Here is a 24,011-nt window from a genome sequence, read left to right on the forward strand (position 1 = left end):
GAATAATGGAGAAATCAGACTTACTGTATCTAAAAACATTATAAAGCATCAGTAATTAAAACAGTTTGACATCAGTACAGAAGTGGACTGATCTCTGAAACAGAACAGAAAGTCCAGAAGTAGCCCCCAAATGCCTAAGGAATAGAGATTATGGTGAGGGTGCATGTCAAATTAGTGAGGTGAAATAGATGATTTGATGAATGGTCTCAGGGTGAGTAGCTACCTTTTGTCCTTACCCCTAAAATAAATTTAAGACAGATTTTTGTTTTGTTTTGTTTTTTCTTTTTTGTTTTTTAACTTTATTTTTTTATTTTTTAAAATTTATACCCAAATTAGTTAGTATATAGTGAAGCAACGATTTCAGTAGATTCCTTAATGTCCCTTACCCATTTATCCCATCCCCCTTCCCACAACCCCTCCAGTAACCCTCAGTTTGTTCTCCGTATTTATGAGTCTCTTTTGTTTTGTCCCCCTCCCTGTTTTTATGTTATTTTTGTTTCCCTTCCCTTATGTTCATCTGTTTTGTCTCTTAAAGTCTTCATATGAGTGAAGTCGTATGATTTTTGTCTTTCTCTGACTAATTTCGCTTAGCATAATACCCTCCAGTTCCATCCACGTAGTTGCCAATGGCAAGATTTCATTCTTTTTGATTGCCGAGTAATACTCCATTGTGTATACATATACCACATCTTCCTTATCCATTCATCCATTGATGGACATTTGGGCTCTTTCCACACTTTGGCTATTGTTGATAGTGCTGCTATAAACATGGGGGTGCATGTGTCCCTTCGAAATAGCACACCTGTATCCCTTGGATAAATGCCTAGTAGTGCAATTGCTGGGTCGTAGGGTAGTTCTATTTTTAGTTTTTTGAGAAACCTCCATACTGTTTTCCAGAGTGGCTGCACCAGCTTGCATTCCCACCAACAATGCAAAAGAGATCCTCTTTCTCCGCATCCTCACCAACATCTGTTGTTGCCTGAGTTGTTAATGTACGCCATTCTGACAGGTGTAAGGTGGTATCTCATTGTGGTTAAGACAGATTTTTTTAATAAAAAAATTAGACCATAAAATAAGGAAACATGAATTAATCTGGTTATGTCCTTAGCATGAAAAAAAGCCTTTGTTATGGGGAGCGTGGCTGGCTCAGTCAGAAGAGCATGTGACGTTGATCTCAGGGTTGTGAGTTCAAGCCCCACGCTAGGTGTAGAGATTACTTAAAAATATAATCAGAAAGAAAGAAAGGAGAAAGAAAGGAATGCCTCTGTAGTATAGCGTATCCAGACACCATAAACAGAAATTTTTTTTTTTAATTTTTGTGTAAATAAACAAATGTAAATTTCTGCATGGGAGTAGACCAACCAGGAGAAAGTACTTATGGACATATGGCTACTTTCCTTAAATCCCCTGAGGTCACAATAGTCAACAACATAAAAATAGACCCAATAGACCCAATAGAGAAAAAAATGGGTACAGGAAATGAACAGTTGATAGGAAAAAGAAAAACAACCACTTAAGCATTAAAAAATGTACTTTATTTTAGCCACTCTGACCGGCATGAAGTGGTATCTCAATGTAATTTGATTTGTGTTTCCCAGATGATGAGTGACATTGAGCATCATTTCATTTGTCTGTTGGCCACTTAACAGAAGACCATGGAGGAGGGGAAGGGGGAAAAAAGTTACAGAGAGGGAGGGAGGCAAAGCATAAGAGACTCTTAAATACAGAGAACAAACTGAGGGTTGGTGGGGGTTGGGGGAGAGGGGAAGTGGGTGATGGGCATGGAGGAGGGCACTTGTTGGGATGAGCACTGGTGTTGTACGGAAGCCAATCTGACAATAAATTATATTTAAAAAATAAAACATAAAATGAAAAAATAAAAGCTGTACTTTATTAATAACTAAAGAAATGCAGGGCGCCTGGGTGGCTCAGTCAGTTGAGCGTCTGACTTTGGCTCAGGTCATGATCTCACAGCTCGTGGGTTCAAGCCCCACATAGGGATCTGTGCCGATAGCTCAGGGCCTGGAGCCTGCTTCGAGTTCTGTGTCTCCCTCTCTCTCTACCCCTCCCCTGCTCATGCTCTGTTTCTCTCTCTCTTTCTCTCTCTGTCAAAAATAAATAAACATTTAAAAAAATTAATAAAGAAATACAAATGAAAACAACTAGATACCATTTTTATTAAATCAGATGTGCAAAATTTAAGTATTTTTTTGGGTGAGACTATGGGGAGGAAGACAGTGGGAAAGGTAAACGAGACAAGCTCTTTGTAGAGTAATTTTGCAATAGCTGCCAAAAATGTCAGGGCAGACCTTTTGATTCAGTTCCAATTTTTGGGGTGTACTCCGCAGAGTCTACTGAGAGGTGGTACAGAAGTATTCCTGCATCACTGATTGGAACAGCCAAAATATGCAAAGAGCTAAGGATCCATCAAGAGGGCAGTAGGTAATGCCATGCACCAGAGTAAAGACTGGGGTGGATCTCTGTGTGTCAATATAGAAATTGCCCTAAGATAGATTATTAAGTCATGAAAGCAAAGTATATGGAATTTTATTGCATAATCAAATTTGTGGCTTTTTAAAGAATCCACATTCACTCAAGTATACATAACCACTTGCGAAAGAACATGTTTTTCTTGTATACCCTTTTGCAGTTCTCATTTTTAACCACATGAATGTAACACTTTTGTTTTTAAAAAACTCATTTTTCAATGAGAAAAAGTTACTGACATGGAGCAATATTTTTAAGTGAAAAAAGCCAGGTTATAAAGAGCATGTATATTTATAATCACATTTTTCTCTATACATCTGTAATTATTCCCATATAGATCTATTTGCGTGTGTAAAAAACATCTGGAAGAATTTGGCCAAAATGTTAATTGGGAAAATGCCCAGAGGTAATGATTTTCCTTGAATTTTCTATGATTCTGCAGGAGGATTTCTCAATCTTAGCTCCAGTGACACTGGTTCCATCTGGGGCCAGATTATTCTTTATTGTGGGGGCCGTCCAGTGTCTTTTAGGATGTTTGGCAACATCATTGGCCTCTACCCACCAGAAGCCAGTAACATCCCCCAATTGTGACAAATAAGGTATCTCCAGACATTGCCCAATATCTCCTGGGGAGCAAAATCATGACCCCTACACCCAACCACTAACTTGACAGTAAACATGATTTATTTGTGTAATCAAAAAGTTAAATATGTATAGATTAGGTAGAAATATATATGCCATAGGTAGATCATAGATAAATCATGATAGAGATAGATGATATATAGATAGATGTAAGAAAAACCATGGGATATACACAAAACACACAGTGTAGGCTCACTTGGGTGGTTCAGTCAGTTAAGCTTCCGACTCTTGGTTTCGGCTCAGGTCATGATCTCACGATTCATGGGTTCAAGCCTCACATCAGGCTCTGGGCTGGCAGCGTGGAGCCTGCTTGGAATTCTCTCAATCTGCCCCTTCCCTGGTCGTGTGCTCTCTCTCTCTCTCAATAAATAAATGAACATCAAAAGAAACCCCACATACCGTGTAACCATTGGGAGGCAGATCAGTTATGAAGCTAATGCCAACTTATAGCAGCTAAAGAGGCCACTCCACTGAGATTTTCTTCTGACCTTTTTCTAGGTTCCTCTAAGAGGGGTATAACATGAGTAACTGTTCCCCAAACTCACCAGAAGGTATTCACTTGAATGAGTGAGTGTCCACAACACTATCCTTTGGAGGTTTCACCTATATTCACCATGATGCAACCAGGATAAAAATATTTTTGATACTTCTCTTTGGAATTTATCTTAAAAATATAGATAACATATACCTTTTAATAATTTCAGAGAGACTCAATATTTTTTTTAAGTGAAGCTTCTTGTAAGAACTAGACAAATTTAATTTGGGATTTAAGAGTGATGAATAAGTTATATAATGGAATTAAGTGATTTTGTGCAAAAGTAATTTATCTTAAAAATATAGATAACATATACCTTTTAATAATTTCAGAGAGACTCAATATTTTTTTTAAGTGAAGCTTCTTGTAAGAACTAGACAAATTTAATTTGGGATTTAAGAGTGATGAATAAGTTATATAATGGAATTAAGTGATTTTGTGCAAAAGTAAGCTGTGAGAATAGTTTTAAGTAGATATTTATTGTTGTTTCCCCCAAAAGATATGTTGAAGTCTTAATCCCTAGTGTCTCAGAACGCAACCTTATTTGGAAATAGAGTCATTGCAGAGTCATTAAAATGAGGTCATACTCTAGTAGAGTGGGCCCATACTCTAGTAGAGTAGAAGAAGCCAATGACTGGCATCTTCGTAAAGGAAGGGGACATCCTGTGGACACAGACACACACAGAGAGAAAACAGTGTGGAAACACACACAGGATACAGACAGCCATGTCTCTGGAGTGATGCATCTCCAAGCCAAGGAACACCAAGGATCATGGGCAAATACCAGAAGCTAGAAGACCCAGGGGAAGATTCCCCCTTAGAGATGTCAGAGAGAACAGCACCTTGCCACCATCTTGATTTTGGACATCTTGTTTCTAGAATAGTCAGACAATACATTTCTGCTGTTTCAAGCCACCTGGTCTGGGGTACTTTGTTACAACTGCCCCTGGAACTAATCTAGTTGTCCACTCAGCATCCATTCCTCTCTCCCTAACAACACCCAGATTTTCCTTTCTGCCACTAACCACATACCACATAGGAAGGGACCTACTCCAATGCCAGGTCAAAACTCTGGTCAGCTTAGCTGGTCAGCATCTTCCATTCCCTCACCTGTGAGTCACTGGATTAAGGGGTGGCTGTATATCTTAAATCGGGCCAGAGTGACTTTCAGAACTCTCCCTTAAAATGGTGGGACAGAGGGATCTCCAGAGAAGGATGTGAGCCACCAGATGTGAACCAAAAACCATTCAACGTGGACCACATCTGGTAACAGCCACCTTCATTTTCAGCCAACAGGGTGAGCAACAGAACAGAGAAATGCAAACACCCTAGTTCCTTGGAGATATCTCTAAAGCCCTGGATCAGTCTGCCCTGAAACACACCAATCTTAATGCTAAAGGCTTTATAGTTTAAGACTTGAATTTTGCATTCCTCTCAACCCAACACTTCCTAGATGTCAAGCTGGCATCACAAGGCATATCCACCACTTCCAGTCAGTGCAAGAGGCTTTTAAAGGGCCTCTTGGAGAGCTAGACATGAAGGACACAGGGATGGAACCACACCTGCAGAGTCTGAAGGCTGGAGGCTGTGGCTTGAACTAACCCTGTGAGTTGTAGGAAGCCAGCAGCTGGAGGAAGAGAGGTGGAAATGCCTGCACTGAAGAGCCTGATGGACAAAGATGGATGTGCATCTCCCAAAGGCCAGCAGGGGGCTTGCTGAAGGGAGCCCAAATAGGTCTTCTTGAGGGAGGCTCTGCCCAAAAAAACTGCATGGAAGTACAGCAGGGGAATGAATTAGGAAGCAGAAGGGAATCTTGTGCTAGTAATCACTTGGCCAGCAAGAGGAGACATCAACCACTTCAAGGGAACTGTGGGTGCAAGACATCCAGAAATGGTAGAATCCCACCCCCCCCCCCGAGCCTCCCCAAAATGCTCCCTGAGAAAACAATGTAGTGCCGGGGCATCTGCTCCATGCATGCAGAGAACCCCATCACAAAACTACAATGGAACAGGTCAAGCAAAGCCTTTCCTGTCCCTTCCTCTCTTCCCCTGCCACTACAGCCCTGCAGAAACTGAAAAGAGCAGGTGGTAAAAGAGGAAAATGAGTGATTAGGAAAGAAACGCAATCAGATCACTCTCCTGTTGGTCCCCAGACTAAGTCCGGCTCCAGCTAATGTCTGGGAGAGGATTAGAGTGCAATATCAAATATTAGAGCAGATGAGACTTTTTTGATTATTAAAAAATAGTCTTGTGACTAAAGGGCCTGGAAAAAATATGGGCCCTCCCCAGATTTTAAGCAGTTTTAGCAGACACGGTCATACCCATATGCCATGGCATTAACCCTAGGCAGGAAGGCTGTGTATTGCCAATTCCTGAGACTCTGGCTGAGGGTTTTAATCTGGCTGGGGAGGGTGCCCAACTCTCAAGAAAGGCAGACCAGAAGCACTGCAGAGCTCAAGGGCCAGGTAGCAGTCCTCAACCAATGAGGACCAGGAGGTTGCAGGGTAAGGGCACAGCTTCCTGCCCTTCCCTCCCCACCTGTCCCCAGTTGGGATAGCTCTGTGCTCTCTGGCCTGAAAACTTCCTCTTCATTGGCCGGTTCACTCTCCTATCTCACTTCTACACTCCACCTACCTGTGGGTCCTGGGATTGCCTCCATATAACTACTTGCTCTCAAATTCGTGTCTCAGGGTCTGCTTCTGGGGACACCCAACTGAGACCCCAGGAAAAGATAAGATGATTTCAAAAATCAAGTTGGAGTTGGCATTAGGAGAAAAAAAGAATGGTTTCTTGCTGCTTTTCCAGTCAATACATCAGCCACACTGGTAATTCAGGTTTTACTCATAATGAAGTTTACTGATTAGAACCTGGGGACAGGAGGTAGTGGGGTTTTCCATTTTCTTCTGCATACTCATCACATCTTGAAACTGAATCTGCATAGAGTCAGATGCTAATCACACAACTCTTCTGACTTCTTCCTGCCTAGTGAATTTTCCACTTCCCCCCATGGTGCGCTCGAAGTGAGATGAATTGTTCATGGGGGCAGAGCTTGCATGATGCACACAGTTCACAAAGTTGGGGTCAGTGGCTAGTCTATGTCAGGGTAGCTAGCTCCCAACAGCCCTACTTTGTTCATCCATTTTCTCATTAAAGCGTAATTTACATGCAATGAAATTTTCATCTATAGCTTTGACACTTCTGTTTTGCTTTTTACTTATTTTTTTAATGTTTTTTATTTATTTTTGAGACAGAGAGAGACAGAGCATGAGCAGGGGAGGTGCAGAGAGAGAAGGAGACACAGAATCCGAAGCAGGCTCCAGGCTCCGAGCTGTCAGCACACAGCCCGACGCGGGGCTCAAACTCTCGGACTGTGAGATTATGACCTGAGCTGAAGTCAGACACTTAACCAACTGAGCCACCCAGGTGCCCCACTTCTTTTTTGCTTTTTAAATAAATTTTATTGTGAAGTGTAATCCATAGATTAAAAGAGCATAAAACATACGCATACAGCTGGATGAGCTGCCACAAAGTAGACAAACTTTTAACAAGTTCATATAACTACCACCAAAATCAAGATATTCCATCACACTCACTGTTTTAACTTTCAAGCGCAGGACTACAATTTATCTCAAAGTAATTATTGTGTGTGTGGTAGGGGTCAAGATTCGTTTGTTCCGTATGAATTTTTAACTGACCCGTATCATTTATTGAAAAACACAGGATTTCCTTACCGACTTACCATGGAGCAAGTAAGTCCAGGTACTACATACATGACTTAACTGTCTTTGTTATTGCTTCAGTGTATTTTTCCATTCTTACACCACCACCACACTATCGGAATGACTGTAGCTTTTCTAGTAAGTCTCAAAATCAGGTAGTATGAATCCTCCAGCTTGGTGTGTATTCAGAATTGCTTTGGCTATTCTAAATCATTTGAATTTCCGTATAAATTTCAGAATCACAAAGCAAGCAGCTAGGATTTTTACTGGGATTGCTCTGAATTTGTAGGTGAATTTAAGAAGAACTGACAAAGGTTCTGTTAAGGTCTTAACAGCACTTAATCTTCCGATCCATAAACAAGGTAGAGATCTTTACTTATTTTGTCCTTCTTTAAATTCGCAGTAAAGTTCAGAGAGTATTTGCAGCAAAATACTGGACATTTTTCATTAGATTTATTCCTGGCTACTTGATATCTTCCTGTATTTTCTTAGGGCCAGGACGAAAGTAAGGCAAGAGAAGAAAGTGAAAGGGAATACCTCCTTAAATCTTGCACCCCAGATGCCACCCTAGCCTCCCCCTCATCCTAGCCTTGGCTATTCTATGTGATATTTCTTTAAAATTTTTATTTCTACTAATTTGTTTCCAATACGTAAGAATTCAGTTGATTCTTGTATACAGACTTTGTATCCAGCAACTTTTGTAGCCCTGACTCTTAGATCCCAGAGAGGAGTGTGGGCCATCCATGGCATGATTCCTGCCTATTAAAGCTCAGTGACATGAAGATTGAGAAGGAGCTGCCCCGTAGACAAAAAAAAAAAGAAAAAAAAGGAATGGAGTCTCCATGTTTTCAGAGATCTGTAGGCTGTCCCCCCAAAGTTCTTGATTGTATCCCTCCACTTCTGAGTCACTTACCAGGCTCCCAGGGCATCATGGGAAACTGGGAATCCAGAAAGTGGAACCAGAAATCAGAGCCAGATAAATAGCTGTGGAAGGGCAAGTGCCAGGAGGAGCCTAGCTTCCGTAAGTCCGTGGAAGCCAGGATCCCATCTCCTGGTAGATTCCATCTACCCATTTTCCTGTTTACCGCCGCTTTATCTTTATTTTGTCATGTTTTGTACCCATTGCAAAGGGGATATGAGTTGATTCACAGAACTGCCTACTCTTTGGCAAGATGTGAAGAAATGGAAGGGAAAATGGGGACATGGACATAAAATGAAATCAGGCAGAGGCAAGCAAAACTATAGGCAAGAGAAAGAAAAAAAAAGAAAGAAAAATAGGTCAGAGCCAGGGAGAGTCAAAGACAATGCCAGGGCCAGAGCCAGACAGAGATTTTAGAGCAGACACAAGGATGTGCCTTACAACTCAGGGAGTCCGACTTCATTTTGACCATCATCTTCTCTCGCTGGATGACTGCGTTAGCCTCATATCTGTTCTCCCAGTTTCCAACTCTTCCCCCTCCCCAGAGCCTACTGTCCAAATAGTAACACAGAGTGATCTTTTGAAAACACAAGCCAGCCCAGAACAGGAGAAAACATCTGCAAAGCATGTATGCAATAAGAGTCTAGTATCCAGACTATTTAAACAACTCTTACAACTCACCTCTCAAAAAGACAAATAACCCAGTTTTAAACTTGGCAAAGATTTTGAATAGATTTTCCTCCAAAGATGATATACAAATGCCCAATAAGCACGTGAAAACTTGCTCCACATCATTAGCCATCAGGGAAATGCAAAGAAAAGTCATAATGGAATACCACTTCACATCCCCTAGGATGGCTATAATCGAAACAAACAAGCAAACAAACAAACAGAAAATAACAAATATATGTGTGGATGCAGAGAAGTTGGAACCCTCATACTTTCAGTGAGAACTTAAAATGGTGTGAGTGCTTTGGGAAACTATTTGACAGTTCCTCAAAAAGTTGGCATGGAGGGGCGCCTGGGTGGCTCAGTCAGTTAAGCAGCCAACTCCGGCTCAGGTCATGATCCTGTGGTCCGTGAGTTCGAGCCCTGCATTCGGCTCTGTGCTGACAGCTTGGAGTCTGGAGCCTGCTTTAGACTCTATGTCTCCCTCTCTCTCTGCTCCTCCCCTGCTCATGCTCTGTCTCTGTCTCTGTCTCTCTCTCTCTATCTCTCTCTCAAAAATAATAATAATAACAATAAGTTAGCATGGAGTTATCACATAGCCCAGCAATCTTTTTCATGGGTATGCACTCAAGAGCATTGGAATACTATAAATCAGTTAAAGTGAAAAGCTACTGCTATATGAAATAACGTGGATGAGTCTCACTAATGTACTGTTGTGTCGAAGAAACCAGGACAAATAAGCACAAATTGTACAATTCCATTTATACAACAGTCAAAACCAGGCAAAACTAATCTTTCAGCCCATATCAGAAGTATGGGAAGATACTGGAAGCCCTTGGGCCTTGGGGATGACAAGAATCAGGGCCTCACTCAACACTTGGGCTCTGGGGCTTTCTTTGCCCTTGATTGAGTTTCTATTTAGAAGTCAACTTCAGTCTCTCCAAATATCTGTCTCTGCAGGGCAGAAACCATAGCCCCTGCCCCCCTCTGAACCCATATATCCCCAATCTCTTACATGAAACAAGACCTCTCCTCCCTTACTCCCCATCCGAAAAATTCTAGGGAAGGCTTCTAATTAGCCAGAATTCTATTTACTGACTCTGCCAAGGCTGGTAAACAATAGCCTAGGCAGATCCTACTGGAACCCAATCTCTGGAGTTGGGCATTGGAAAGAGGTCTCTCTCAAAGGGATGCGCTGTTTCCAAAAGACAGAATGGGTGCCAGACGGACAATTTCATAAATGTCCTTGTCATTCAGGGGAACATCTCTCTACTTGCTATCTGGGACATATTAATAAACCCAATCACATCTTCAAAAAAAAAAAAATATCTGTGTCATTCAGGCTTCACCTTTCCTGGAATTCACTCAACTGATGATTTCTGTACTTTCCAGACCGATAGTTTATGCCTCTGACCTCTCCTGAGTCAGTCTTCACACTCAAAAGATGTCCCAGATGGGTCTCGTGAGCGCACCCAAATGAACGGCCATTTCTTATTACTGGCACTGACTCCTCTCGGTGCCCAGTGACATTTTCCACCTTCAAGAAATCGACAAACTGAACAACAACGCTTGCTTTGTCAGTTTGGCAATGCCTACTAAATTTTAGGTGTTTACACCTTTGACCCAGCATTTCTGCTTCCTATGCTCATAGAAACATCTTCATGACTCTACAAACACATATGTGCAGTGTTGTTTATATAGAGGAAAAACTGCATTAGAAGGGGTTGAATTTCAAGTACCTGTCAGTAAGAAACTTATGAAATAGATGATTTTTCATAGACACAGTTATAGACAAACTCTATAATTGTTAAATTAGAGAGATCCTAATACCGAAAGACATTTAAGATGTGCTAAGTCAAAAAGCAAGTTGGAACACAATATCTATGGTACAGTGTTAGAAAGGATGGTGATAATAATAATACTATCTATATTTTTTAAATTTTTTTTTCAACGTTTATTTATTTTTGGGACAGAGAGAGACAGAGCATGAACGGGGGAGGGGTAGAGAGAGAGGGAGACACAGAATCGGAAACAGGCTCCAAGCTCTGATCCATCAGCCCAGAGCCCGACGCGGGGCTCGAACTCACGGACCGCGAGATCGTGACCTGGCTGAAGTCGGACGCTTAACCGACTGCGCCACCCAGGCGCCCTGTAATACTATCTATATTAGTAGGTGCAGAGGAAAAAAAATCTCAACATACACCAAAGTATTAACAATAGTTTTCTGGCATTAGGGGAGGAGGAAAGGGAGGCACAAATTTATGAGGGATTTCTCGTGTTCTAAAGTATATATTTCTATAATATTTGAATTTTTAAAAGAAATTGTAGTTCGGGTGCCTGGGTGGCTCAGTCAGTATAGCGTCTGACTCTTGGTTTCGGCCAGTTCCTGGGTTCGAGCCCGGGTCGGGTTCTGTGCTGCCCATACAGAGCCTACTTGGGATTACCTCTTTCCCTCCCTCTCTCTCTCTCTCTCTCTCTCTCTCTCTCTGTCTGCCTCTCCCCTGCTCGCACCCTCTCTCTCTCAAAATAAATAAATAACCTTAAAAAAGAAAAAAGAAAAGGAAGATTTGTGCTTCAAATGAAATAAATAAATAAATGAAATGTATTTCTCTAAGAACAAAGACATAAAATAATGATTTGCTTTTTTGAGTGTCTTGAAAGCTAGGGACAGCGTGACAGATGTTGTTTGATTGCCTTTCAGACAGATGTCTTGCGTTCACAAGGTTGTTTAAGAATTCAGACTTATCTCCTTGCTCACTGACCCATAACACAACAGACTAAATGTTTGACATGGGAAAATTCTCTGGGACAAAAGAGCTTATTCAGGCAGACCTAACAGCCATGAGCTATCTCATAATCAGCAAAGAGGCAGACCTCGCCGGGCCTGGGCTAGGGGTGGGCAGAAGCTGGGCAGGGGCCGCTGTGGGCTGGGAAGGTGAGTAGCCCTGTTCTCCCAACACCGGCTCGGGTGGCCTTGGCTTTGCTGAAAACAAGCAGCAGGGGCCTGCTGGGGAGCGGCTGGGCCGGTCTGAGTGTTGGGGAGCCTGCGTGGGAGGCCTCAGAAGAGAGTCAGGAAGCTGTCGCAGGGAGGAAGGAAGCCATGCACTTCAGAGGCTTCGAGGCTGGAGCAAGCAAAGAGAAAATGCACGGGGCGAAGGTGGGTGGTTGGGGAATTGCACGCCGCCGAAAAGAAGGCCTATTTTAGGAAGAACAGCATAGAACCTGCATCTTGAACTTCACTGGCGTGAGGCAGATTATCTCTGAATCAGATGGTAATCATAATAAATCCCTGATTTACGAGCTGCCTTCCACTTTTCCAGGTATGTCCCCACCTAATCCTTGGGGATTATTTGATCATCCCAGCCTTCGAGGAACGGAGGCGGGGCCACGACCCTCCTCTGGACAAAGAAACAGAGGATCCCATTCATGATGCACAGCTCCGTCATCCCCCCGTGGGCGGTGCTCCCACCCAAGACCCATCTCGGCACACAGTGGCCGTGGGCTTGTTTCTGTCTGAGTCCATTCAGACTCCAGGGGACGCTCCACCGCATATTTTATTGTTATTTTAGGGCATTTGTTTGCGTGACAGCCTCTCTTCGGGGGAGGAGCCGGGAAAGAGCTATTTCCATGTCTCTGTTATATGCAGGCATATCCGCTGCCCCCTTCCTTCTTCAAGGCAACTGGGTGGGCAGGGCACTGGTTTCGTCCCATTGAAGTTCATCAGAAATCTGCTCGTGCATTTCATCAGGAATGCTGAGTTCTTCCCAGAAGAAAATTGCTAACTTCATCACACGCAAAAAAGTTCTGTCCCCTTGCAGTTTGGGGACAATTTTTCTTTTACAGACCATTGGCATGAAGGTCGCCAAATGTGTTCATAGAGGAGGGTCGGGGATTGATTCCTCCATGCCCCAAGTCTGTCCAAGGGACCCTACTGCCAAAAGGTGACCCTCTTCAATACTGTCTGCCATGCCGGGCGCTGAACTCCTTGCTGCTGGGCACATCAAGATGGCAGGCTCTGGGTAAATATGGTTGCCTCCCCCGGGGCCCTCTCCAAGGGCAAGTGGGTGGAAGGGAGTTTGAACATGGGATGGAAAGAACCTCCTTTCCTTTGCAAAGGTGAACCCCTCAGTTTGTGCAGCCTACTTTATGAAAGTTTGGGGAGACAGATGGGGCCCATCCCATGGAAGTGACGAAGAATGGTCCCTTGACCATTCTGCCAGCAGTCACTCTACTCGACCCACTCACCCCCTTTGCTGATGCCCAGAACCCCACCCTCAACTCCAGCTCCAAAGATATTCCTCCCTCCTTCGTTATGCAAAGCAATGTGCTTAGGACTTCCTACCACCAACCTGGACCCCACAGGGTTTTTTGACTCATAAGTGTGCTCTACCAGATAAAGGGGCACCTTCTCCACATCTGTCCTCTCTTCGGGTCCCTCCCCACTTTTGAGGAAGGAGGTGGGTGAGCAGGTGGACACCTGCTCACCCACCTCCTTCTCTAAGGTGCTGTTTTCTCAGGGTAGAGTCTTGAGGTTTGGGATTTGCAGGAGGAAAGGGCTCTTTGAAGCGAATGAAGCCACCAGACCCTGCACTCAATGGTTGTCCCCTTCCGTCTTCTGTAACGTGCTGAGAATTCAGCTCAGCAGAGGCTGAGGGACAGATGCCAACTGCAAACAGAGAACGGGGCTGATGCCAGCAAGGCTTCAGAATGCCTCCCAATGACCCACCTCTTCGCCCCCACGTCTGGACATGTCACAGACGCAATCCCACATGGATCCTGCTACAGAAGTGAAGAGGGGGAAATGAAATAAATCGAGCATAATTGGACTGTGAGGGAGGAGAGTCACAGAAGTGGTGGGTTTCTGGAATTGGCTAACGTCTCTGCCATGAACCAGAAAGGGGGCTGAAGACAGAGTTGAATGGTGGGATAATTAAACTCAGCTTTAAATTCGTACCCTTGGATCTATAGCTTTGAAATAGAATTTGCCGCTCTGTAAGTTAGGTGTTCTAATCAATGTCTTTATTCGGCACCTAATACAACTCAGGAACTGCTGGGGGGGATAAAACAGGAGAAACTGGAGAACGAAAAATCTCACGCATGCTACCTGTGTGTTCTTCACAGCACCAGGGTACCCACGTGAAGAGCACCCAGGTGGGGAGTAAAGAATGTCAAGGCGGTGACCCCTGAGCAGAGCGATCCTGGGTCACACTGATAGCCAGCAAACGATAGACATTTCCAGTTTAAAAGAAAATAAACAAAAGTAAACCAGAGATGTAAATATTGAGTAGGAGTTAGCTTGAGATGCATGGGTGTTCCGGGCAGAGGGAGCAGGTACAAAGGTATGGGAGTTCCGAGAAAGCAAGGGCCAGGGGCTTCAGGTGGAGACCTCAATGGGCCTGGACCCAAAAGTCCAAGAGGTAGGCAGGTGGGAAAAAGAGGGACCCTGTCACAGAGAGCCTGGTTTGCTGAGGAACTGGGGTTTTATCTAGAAGGTTATTGAGTGTCATTAAGAGGAACTCTGGCGTGGGGTTTGGTCTTTGGAGAATGGCCCGGAAAGGGAGAGTCTGGAGGGGAGCCAGACATTGAGAGGCTAATGTAATAACAGGCAGGAGAAGACAGGGCCTCGGGGAGGAGAGGAGGGAAGATTTGAGAGAGTCGGAGAGGGTTGGACGAGACAGTCAGAGTCAGTGGGGTACATGTGGGAGAGGAGTCAGAGAGGGGGTGGAAAGATCAGAACCTGGGGAGGTGACAGGGCCACATCTCGGAACAGGGAGCGGGTTCTGAGGCACAGACGGTCATCCAAATGATGCCCTGGCTTCTGTGGGTGGGGCTGGGGTGGGCTTTCCTCCTCTGCGTTCTGGAACACACCCCAAAGCGCCTCAGAACCGCAGTTGGGCCCTCGGAGTCACGCAAGGACACCCCGATCCCACTCCGGGGCAGTGAAGGCATCTCCCCGAGTTGCAAAGGACCTTGACCCTGCTATTCTCCCCAGTGGAAATGGCCAGGCCAAGGTGAAAGGACATCTTAATCCGCTGTGGAGGGGCCCACACGGTGCTGTCCCAAGCAGTGCGGGCAGCATGTGTAAGGCATGGGGCTGTCCTGCCATCCCCCAGGCTCTCAGCTCCGGGGGGCTGCGCTCCAGAGGGCTGGGTCCACCCGGGGCCCAGCCCCGCCCGTGGGGGCAAAGAAGGGGTGGCTCGTACTCACACCTCTGCCTTTCAGTTTGCTGGGAGCCAACTTCTGTAGGATTAACAGCTACCATTTCCCAGGCCCGGAGCCAGCGCTTTGGCACATCTGGTTTACGCCCATAGCGACCGGGGCTACGGTTACGAATCCCTAGTCACTACTGGCAGTGGTTGCCGTTTCCACCGCGACTCCTCAGGCCATCCCGTGCCCCTCCCACCATCCTTGCCCCGTCGTCCTTCTGTCTGTGGCCCATACAGCCCTCAGGGCCGAGTGCAGTGTCACTTGCTGTGCACCCCAGACCACCGCGACGGTCTCACTCCGGAGCCCACGCTCTGAGTCTTAAAAATAAAAAAAAGATTCAAAAAAAGACATCTTTGGGCACATGGGCCTTTTTGCTTCTCCTCAGGGCTGGAAACAGGGCTCTGCCTCGTTCACCTTTCTCTCTCACGGCGCCCTGCGCACGTCAGGTTCTTCGTGGGCACCTGGAAGGACCTACTGCATGAAGGGAAGAAACTAGTCCTTTGGCTGAGTAGGGGGTCCCCAAAAGGGAGCTATGGTAGCCTCTGCTCCCCAAACTGGGGCAGTTGACCCCTCAGTGGTTATCGTGTCCAAACCGCAGGTCTCTGCCACAGCCCCAAAGGGACCGGATGGCCCATACTGGTCATCCCTCCTCTGGCCACCAGCCCCCTCCTGGGTGGAGATGCCACCACAGCCTCAGGCCCCCTGCAGCAGCAATGCACTCTTCCAGAAGAAAGTTCCTCGTCCTCCTGTCTCTGACCCCATCCTGACCTGAACACCTACCCACAGAGAGGGCCTCACGTGCCTCCTCCTAGGCCCCCGGTGACCCCAACAGCCTTTCCGTGGAGCAAACAGCACCTGGGCTGAGCAGGCCTTACCCAGCCGTCTCAGGTAGGCCCCGGGGACCCTCTTCCACAGCCCCGGTGACCACAGCCCCTGGGATAGATAGTCCCTGCCTTGGGAAACTGCCTGGCCCTCTGCTCCCACTGACAATGGCTCTACCCTGCCCGGTGTATCCCCAGCATCTTTAGCCTGGCCTCCGCTGCCTCCCACCTGCTCCTGCTCCCTACCCTCAACCAGGAAGACACCAGCGCTCCCTCCCTGACCTTTCCCGCTCCCCCTGTGAGGCCTGCTGGCCCAGCTGTCCCTGCGAAGCGCCTGCGGCCACGTCAAGAACTTGGCCTGTTGAGCCAGCCCTAGCCCAGGCCCCGGGGCCTCTCCTCCCGCCATTTCTGCTGTAAGCAGCCACGGGCGACCCGTGGAATCACGAAGCCCGTGTTGCCCGCTTCCCAGGGGCGACAGAAAGCACCTTCTCAGAACACAGTGGCTCTGAATTTCTAGAACCACAGAGTCATCCAGGAAATAAGAAGCAGGGTGCTGGGCGTCTGATAGTGAAGATAAGGGTTTGGAGGGGTTGCAGGTTATGGGGAGGGGAGGGTCGGAAAGGATGACAGTTACGCCACTTCTTCTAAAGAAGAGCCCAGAAGCCAGCCTGCAGGGCAGGATAAGTGCGGTCGGGAGGAATACCCCCTCCCTCGAGGCTCTCCTCCATCAGCTGGTGCCCAGCCCAGCCCCTCCCTGCGGCCGGCAGCTTGAGAGGCCCCGGATGTGCAAGCCCTTGGCCTTTGCCCTGCTGTGGCTTTCGGGCACCTGGAGCTGGGGCCTTGCCACTTCCTCAGACTCGGGCAAGGAGGCGTGGCCCTATGCAACCTTGTCATGCACTTTGGCTTCCCACCAAGGCCATCCAGTCCTCCTGCCTCTTGCCCTGGGCCCATGGACATCACTGCCCTCTTCCCATGCCAAACACCTTCCTGTAGGCCGCCTGGGGTCCGGTGACAGGGGCGGGCCCACGAGCAGGCAAGGGTCATGCTCCTGGGCACACGCACGCGAGACCCAAACCCCTAACAGAGAGGCACATCCGACGTGGGGGGCACACCACCCCCACCAGACTGGGCCACACCCACTCTTGGGGGAGACGGCTAGGTCACCGGCAGCCGCCCTCCGGAAGGAGTGGAGAAGAGACTGCCCTGTTTCACCTGCACCGAGGTTCCGACCCACAGTGTCCCAGGCTGTGAAGTCCAAAGCCAAGCTTACACGGCAGACGGTCAAAGCCCCAGATGGCCCCTCCTCGGGACTCTTTTAGCACACAGGGAATCAGCCCCACACTGTCACAGAGCACAGGCGGTTCACCACCGGGTACTCACTTCAGACTGTCCCCAGGCTGTCCCTGTACCCCTAGGAAGGGGCTGGAATTATCCAGGGAACTATCCAAGGGAATTCCTTCCCCCTTTGCTGCCATGGACTGGCCAGGGTGTTTCGCAACCAGCCACCGATGACAACGAGCGGGTGGCAGGGGCCACCTCTGCCTTCCCCATGACCCTGGCTGAGATGAGCACAGGGTGGCCTTGAAGGGGGACTCACACAGAGGGGATGGCCTCAGCTCCCCGATGGAGGTCATGAAGGTTGTTGGCGGGGAGGCGGGAGCGAGCAGGAGAGGTTACCAGCCACACGCTCAGCAGCTCGGATCTGTGTCACATGGGTTGGCAGAGTTTCTGTCCTCTCCCCCCACAAACTTCCTTCCTAATTCTCTGCCCAGTGCAAGGGGTTTGGGGGAACATTTCCAACCAACTACAGCCTGAGAAAGCACACGGCAGGGTATACAGCTGATGTGAGTTGCTGGTGAAGAGAACCAGCGCTGGAGTGCTGAGTGCTGACCCCTCCTAGCTGAGGGGTCAATTTACTTGAGCTCTCTGAGCCTCAGTTTCCCGAGCTGTCAAATGGTGATAATATCAGTGACCATCTTGCAGTGCTGCTCAGAGGACTGAATGAGAAACTCTGTATCATGCACTTAACACAGGGCTTGGCACCTGCCAGGACCTCAATTAACGTGAGCCACTGCTGTTGTCCCGGCTAAGAGTGGCAGCTAAAGAGTCGTGGGCTCCCCACACCCTCCTCATGGAGAACCTGGCTCTCTGCGCAGACCTGCAGGTCAGCACATCAGCAATAACTGCTTTGAGGGTCACTGTCCCCAAAGCTGTCTTATTTCTCCTCCCTCCGTTGGCCTCAGCGTTGAAACTGCCCCATAGAGTGTCAGGCAGCGTCTCAGATGGCAGGACTCTGCACACAGCTGCTGGGAGCAGGGCGCCTGGGTGGCTCAGTGGGTTGAGCGACTGGCTTTGGCTCAGGTCATGATCTCACGGTTCTTGGGTTCAAGCCCCACGTCGGGATCTATGCTGGCAGCGTGAAGTCTGGAAACTGCTTTGGATTTTGTGTCTCCCTCGCTCTCAGCCCCTCCCCTGCTCACGCTCTGTCTCTGTCTCTGTCTTTCAAAACTAAAAAAAATAAATATTAAAAAAATTAAAAAATTATTTAAAAAAAGTAAATATTTAAAAAAACCTGTAGAGCAGGTTGGGGTGTGAGGGGCTAGCACGGGCCTGTTTCAAGGTGTGTTTGGGAGTGGGGCAGAGGGACGACCGGCCTGATTGCCCACAGAACTCCAGATAAGGAGGGGCCCTTGTTGGGTCAGCAACCCGGGCTCCCCCACCCCAGCCCCATGAGGCCCAGCACCCCAACACGTAGGCCTCCTCAGGCCCCCGCATCAACATTTCCTGGCCTTAGTTTCTGCATCTGCAAAGTAGGTACTATCTCTTCAGATCGTGGTTCAGATCAAATGAGACAACACGTACAAACCCCTCCAAACTGTGTCAGGTATGGCTGCTGTATCTGTGTGCTAGGGCCACCATAGCAAAGGACCACGGACGTGGTGGGTGGCCTAAACTACAGAGATTTATGTCTCATGATTCTGAGGCTGGGAGTCCGAGATCAGGATGTCAGCACGGATGGTTTCTTCTAAGGCTTCTCTCCTGGGCTCGTGGTTGGGCATCTTCCTGTTGTGTCTTCACATCGTCTTCCTTCTCTGCATTCTGGGTCCCTAATCAGTTCTTCTTACGAGGACACCAGTCATATTGGATCCGGGTCCACCCTACTGACCTCCTTTTAACTTAACTACCTCTCCAAAGACCCATATCAAAATACGGTTCACATTCGGAGGTCCTGGGGTTAGGACTTCAACATGCAAACTGGGGGGGACAGATGTCAGCCCGGAACAGCTGGTGCTTAGGACACATAGCTATTAATTCCAGTCAGCAAATGCTTTCTCTATGCCAGAAATGCTTCCAGGCTTTTAGAAAGGCATTAAAGAACAAAGCAGACCCAGACCCTTATCTGTGTGGGGCTTCATCCTGGGGGTGGGGAGAAAGGCGCAGACATCACACAGTCAACACAATGAAAGTAAACAGAGTGGTGTCCTGGAAGGTGATCAATTCTATGAAATTAAAAAAAAGGGAGAGCAAGGTGAGAGGACTCCGGAAATAAGGGTTGAAATTTTGAACAGAGTAGTCAAGGTAGGCCTTGTTCAGGCAACATTTGACAAAACCTTCAGTGAGGATTTGATCTGTTATTATTCCTAGGAAATCATAGCAGATTCATTGGGCTGTGAACCCCCTCATCTCTGCTCGCCAGCCCCCCACACCCACAGCTCTAGTATCAGAGAAGAAAAGGTGCCCCTGCGACAAAAGATCTGACTTTGGCCCTTGACTCTGTTCCTTGTTAGCTGTGCGATACAAGGCAAGTCACTCACCTTCTCTAAACCTGCGATCCCATACCTTCGGGCCATCACCTCCGTGCGGTGGGGTCAGGGAAGAGGCCCAACCATCCATGGGCCAGGCTGCTCTGGGGCTGGGGTAGGTGCCGAGATTTCAGAAGGAGCTACCAGACTTTGCATAGGAAGAGCTGTGTCTCAGTGAGGACTGTGTTCAGCTGCAGAGAACTGAAAACCAGAGAGTAACAAGGCCTTAAACAAAGAAGAGATTTTTTTTTTTTTAAAACTCACACAGCAAAGTTAAGTTTGGAGTTGGCAGTCAACACTTGGTGCTGTTGTGTAAGGGTGTCAGCCAGACTCCTTGTCCCTTCCTCCTCCAGCACACTTTAGCACCTGACTTCTCTCCTCATGGGTGAAAGATGGCTGCTGAGCCTCCAGGCATCCAATCTGTCTTCTAGGAAGGCAAAAAGGGATAGGGTGAAGTCAGCAGTCAGAGGTCAAGGGCTGATGAACATGCCAGATGAGTCATTTCTTTTTTTAATATCTCCCCGCCGACTTCCCTCTTATTCCATTGGGCAGAACTGGGTCAACGTGGCCACCACTAACTACAAAGGATCCAAGGAAGCATTTTACCTGGGCACATGGCTATCCCCCAACCCCAGTCAGGGTCCCGCTGGTAGGAAGAAGGGGAAACTAGACATTGGGTAGATGTCTGGCACACTGCTCTCAGCAGAGCTTGGTACGGTGAGGGTGGGTGATGCATCAGACCCCTGCCGAGGCCAGAACTGGAGCCAACAGGCTGGCCCGGGACCACCGCCACCAGCAGCAATGGCCCCAGAACTGGCAGGAGAGTCCAGAGTTGGGAGACAGAGCCTGGGGCCGCGGGTCTAGAGAGCCTGCCTGGCATGAGCAGGCCAGGGGTAGGTAGATTTTTTCCCTTCTCTAACAATGTGCCCTCTCCTCCCATTTACACATGGGGCCCCTGTGGGCCAGCGTCCACGGCTCCCATCCTACAGACTGGCGTCCTCTTATCGCTCACACATACTCGTCACGGGGGCTCCCTGATGCTGTGAGCATGATACTAATGGGTGAGGGGTGGAGATCACCCCGGATCGCTGCTTCTCAAAGGTCTTCCCTCTCCATTCTGCCAAAGAAGGAATGCGAAGCTGGGAGACGGGGTCTGTGTGCTAGTTTTATTGTTATTCCTTGGGAATCGGGGCCAGCTTGCACTTGCTGAGGCCTTTCGCGGACAGGCCATTCTATATTCCACCAATTCCCAAGGCTGGGACGTACAAGCAAGGCGTTGCGCTGGAAAGGGGATGAAGGCAGTTATGTAGGGAGAGGAACCCCAAAGTCATATTTCAATGGATGCTGCTGCTGGGCATGTGGGCCGCCTCGCAGGCTGCAGGGAAGGTTCTTGCTGCCGTTAGCTTATGCTGAGCCATTTATGAAAGGGCACGGGGAGCTCACCCTCACCGCACCTTCTCAGGAAGCGCTCCAGAGCCCCCCTGCTGATGTTCATTGTGCTCCATTCCCCAGAAGGTTCCAGCACACCTGCAGTTCAAGAAACGTCCTGACCAGTCTTGCATTTGCAACTGTCTCAGAGACTGTGAAAGCCGGGGCTGGTGGCCCGGGAGGGAAGACCCCAGAGTGGAGAGAGATGAGAAGATGGGGCACCAGACAGGACATTCTGGGGACAGGGACTGTGTTAGTGGGCTAAGGCCACCATGACAAGCATCACAGACTGGGAGGCCTGAACAACTGAAATTTATGTCGCCGCCGTCCTGGAGGTTTACAAGTTCAAGATCGTGTCTGCAGGGTTGGTTGCTTCAGAAGCCTCTCTCCTTGGCTTGTAGCTGGCCATCTTCTCCCGTGTCCCTAGATGATCTTCTGTCCGCGGGTGTCCAAGGACTCCTGTCATAATGGATTAGGGCCCACCCTCCTTTTAACATAATTACCTCTTTAAAAATCCTGTCTCCAAATACAGTCACATTGTGAGGTGCTCTAACATGAAACTGGGGGGGGGACACAGCTCAGCCCATAAGAAAAACCATCTGATGTGAGTGGGGTGGACACTGTGTGGGAGAGAGTAGGGGACACTGAGGAGGCTGCCCAGCTCCCCGGCCCCCGCTAGTGCCGCCACCTGGGTCCTCCCCGCTCCACCCACAACTCCCAAGGTGCCACTTTGCTCCTTACCTCTCACACCAGCCCCGGCGCCTTCTAAGGCAAGATTAGCTTTTCAAACAACCTCCAAGGCTTAATGTCAGCACCCGCTCTTTGCTTGTGGTGACTGATGGAGGGACCTTCAGGCAAGGTCAGCAAGGAGGCTGGCACGGGGTGCAGTGGGTGAAGATAGGGCTTTCTGCTTGCTCCTGCCCCAATACCCCAGGAAGGTGCCTGCCCAGGCCTCCGTCCCAGTTGGGTTTGCCCCGTGGCGGTCACAGCTTGCTGGCCCCGGGGAACGTTCTGACCTGCCTCTGGCCACGCTGCCAGAGCCCACGGATCTGGAAGGGGAATGAGGAAGCAGAAGAGGAAGCAGTGTCAGGAAGGAGAGGGAGGCGAAGGGCAGGGGCTCCCCCTTCCCTCATGCCTGGCCCCTGCGGGACTGGGGAGCCCATACGAGAGACCGTATCTCTGCTGGGAGCCATACCCCCTGCCCAGCTTAGCCCTGGGTGACCTGCTCTGCCTCTGGTGACCCGGGCAAAGCACATTCTGAAACTTGAGGAGGCCAGGGGGGTAAGGCCCAGCTGGTCGGGCTAATTTTAGGTTTTTCCCCAGCCTGACAGAGGCCCACTAATCTCCATCTGCCTACAGAATGCACATTGATCAGATGCTGCCTTCACTCATGGTGTCCCGCACACCCAGCCTGCAGGAAAGCACCCTCCTCTATCTAATTTCGACCCCTCTTTTACCTGCCCCGACTCCACCCCTCCAAAGAACGTTGCCTTGACCACCACCTCCCACAGAGCCCTCTCCTCTCCCAGTGCCTGGGGTAACTGCAGATTTGAAGGCACAGTGGAGCCCTGTGTTCCCAGCACTGGCACGTACCGGGCCCCAAACAAGCACTAGGTAGTGTGGGTGGGATGAATGAATGAATGAATGACCACCTTATTACACAGTGGCATCGTGTGCTGTGTAGAGGCTAGGTCTAAAGTGAGCGAATAAGTTGTGAAGAGCTCAAAGTTTAAATCACCCTTGAAACTCCAACAGGAAGGCATAAATCTCTCGGTAAGTCCAGTGGGACCACATTGCCTCCACAAGACCTGTCTCCTCAGACAACCCCCCCCCACTCCCCACAAAACCTAAGGATAGGGACCTAGTACTCCCCCGACTCCCCAGGGACCCCAAGATGTCTTCCCAAGGTTTGGGGGCTGACAGGTGCTTTGCAGGGATTCTCAGGGTTTATGCAACATGTCCCCCAAAGAACTCACGTCTAGAAATCTTAAAAATAAGAGGCTCTCCATTCTCTTTCATGTTCCTCCAGGGGCTGCTCCTCTGTTGCCATGGCAGCCAGGGCAGGGTCTGGTGGCTCCTCAGAAGGTCCAACCGGCCGAGGATGAAGCCAGTGAGAGGCACAGAGGTGGCCCCAGGGCAGACAGCAGAAAATGGAAACCTGTCGTGAACAGCCACTATGCCCAAGTTTTAAAGAACCCCGAAGTATAGGGGAAACACTGCACCTTGAGGCACAAGAAGGGAAGTCCTCGGCTAGAGCCCAAAACTACCAGCCACGAGAGGACAGCTGTTCCTCTTACCTTACCCAGATAGTATTTTCCCCACCTTTTTACTCGACAATTTCCAAACATAGACAACAACGGAAAGAACATACATACAACCACTTGTGAAGCCTCCATCCAGATGCAACAACTGCTGCCCTTTTGCCCTCGTCTCCATCCACCCACCTGTATTTGAAACGTCTGATGTCGTGTTGTAGACATGGTGACCCAGCAGCCCTCATTGCCTTACGTGGCATCTCCAAAGAATCGTCCGTTCTCCTGAAGAATCGCAAAACCTAGTGTAATGGGTATTTGAATCACAACAACAACAACAGCAACTTGTAACTAATGCTTTTTCTAAGTCAACAAGCTTGGCATGGCTAGGAAAATAAGGGAGGGTCAGTGATTGCGGAGTAAAATCATGCCAACCCAAGCCTGGGTTTGTCCTCAAAAACTTCTCAATCGGGTGCTCATCACAGAAGAACAAGCGAGCTTTTCAGCTCTGCCGGACGTCTACCCAGGAA

General features: G+C 48.4%; 1 long non-coding RNA gene across 3 annotated transcripts; it reads right to left on the reverse strand.

The window, feature by feature from the left end:
• Nucleotides 1–18,878: 18,878 nt before the first annotated feature.
• LOC147578727 (uncharacterized) lies at nt 18,879–23,761 on the reverse strand. Of its 3 annotated transcripts, XR_015255614.1 has the most exons (6): nt 23,206–23,761; nt 21,971–22,278; nt 21,256–21,849; nt 20,168–20,228; nt 19,814–20,002; nt 18,879–19,498 (listed from the first exon to the last, which is right to left on the reverse strand). It is a non-coding gene; the product is annotated as an uncharacterized LOC147578727 (long non-coding RNA). The 3 variants fall into 3 exon arrangements; XR_015255613.1 differs by having other exon boundaries at nt 20,168–21,688; XR_015255612.1 differs by having other exon boundaries at nt 20,168–21,849.
• Nucleotides 23,762–24,011: the final 250 nt, after the last annotated feature.

The sequence above is a fragment of the Puma concolor genome, chromosome C1 (genome assembly GCF_028749965.1).
Source record: "Puma concolor isolate L17-30 chromosome C1, mPumCon1.1.hap2, whole genome shotgun sequence".
Classification (NCBI taxonomy): Eukaryota; Metazoa; Chordata; class Mammalia; order Carnivora; family Felidae; genus Puma; species Puma concolor.